Here is a 1,548-nt window from a genome sequence, read left to right on the forward strand (position 1 = left end):
ATTACGTAAATTTAAAAATAATACGTAAATTTTAATATATATATTTTAATTAAATAAATTAATACATAATATATAATAAGAGTTAAATATAAAATTTTACAAAATAAAGGATATAAGTAAAAATGAAAATGTAAGTTAGAGGGTAAAAATCATAAATTTACAAAATCAGATTTTTTAAAATGAGTGGGTCCCACACAAACAAACCTATTTCTACCAATAAAACTAAAACTAACCTATTTCTACAAACCTTTTTCAAAACCAACCTATTTTTGCAAAAAACTCTATTCATTGCTTGACTTAAACATAGCCAATTTCTCTTGTTCCGCTTTGATCTCAATATCCAAGACCCGACCCATATCTGATGCAGCTTGCTTCGCGTTTCCTTCAATGATGGCAGTGTACCTCCCGGTTTACGGCATCTTCATACGCCAGTAGTATGTTAAAAGAGCTGGCAAAGCTCCGAGCATAAGGACGATTCTCCATGCGTAATCGGCGTTACGCTGTGTGGAAAGCACGTGGTTCTGGTCGAATGAAGGTGCCCAATTGGCTTTTAGGAAAATATGAGAAACGGCCATGGAAACTAGACCGGCGAATATAATACCCATCCCCTGCATGGCGAAAACGGCAGCGATAAAGCTCCACGGGTTTTCTTGTTTGCATACTCCGACATGATGGTGGCAGAGAGAGGGTAGTCCCTACCGATCCCAAATCCAAGCCAGAACCGGAAGAAACAAAGGGTGCCAATTACGGCTCTTGGGCTGCACCCGAAGGATAGACCAGAGCAAATGGCACAAATCACCATGAAAATTAAGGTTATTCCGTAAACCCTTTTACGACCAAGTTTATCACCAAGCCAACCGAACCAGTTGTCCTGTAAGGGTTCCGATAAGGGCTACCCCAGTGACAATGTTGTTAGTGAAGGTGGGGAGTTTTCCAGGTTCTCCGGTAATGTGGTCGGAGAAGTAAAGGTGACCCAAGAGCTTGGAGACGGTGGAGATACAAAAGGGATCGTATGCATCGGTGAAGAAACCCAATCCTGCGATTACAATGGCGTTGACATGGTACCATTGGGTACGAGCTGTATCAAGTGCATCAAGCACCGATAGGTTATTGGAAACCATTTTTAATTGATGTCTTCGAGATCTCAAACAATGTTTCCTTGGCTTACTTTCGAGTTGATTGAGGTTTCGTGATTATATAGATGAGTGTGTGTGGGGGTTCGGGCGTTTGAAACTAGGGTTTAATCGGGATGTAATGAGAATATCCGTGACTCATGTCCTAAAAATCTAAGGATAAGTTTGTCGATATTATTTAGGTGGCAAATACTTATGGTTTAGATAATATACCACTTTGGTCCAATAATATATAAGTTTAAGAGTAGATTTCAGTTTTGTTGTTAAATTATATATTTATGCAATTAAATAAAATACATCTAGATTTTAATGTTTTATTTTATTTTTTTATCTTTGTCGATATTATAATACGATTTTATGTGGTATATGAAATCGATAATATTTTAATTTTTAAATAAAATATACATTTTAAAAA

At 36.8% G+C, this 1,548-nt stretch overlaps 1 pseudogene; it reads right to left on the minus strand.

Annotated features, from left to right (window-relative positions):
- Positions 1-1,121, minus strand: part of LOC112525333 — a 3,762-nt pseudogene extending 2,641 nt beyond the window's left edge.
- Between the last annotated feature and the right edge of the window lie 427 nt (positions 1,122-1,548).

The sequence above is a fragment of the Cynara cardunculus genome, assembly GCF_001531365.2.
Source record: "Cynara cardunculus var. scolymus isolate 2C chromosome LG 13, CcrdV1, whole genome shotgun sequence".
NCBI classification, from domain to species: Eukaryota; Viridiplantae; Streptophyta; class Magnoliopsida; order Asterales; family Asteraceae; genus Cynara; species Cynara cardunculus.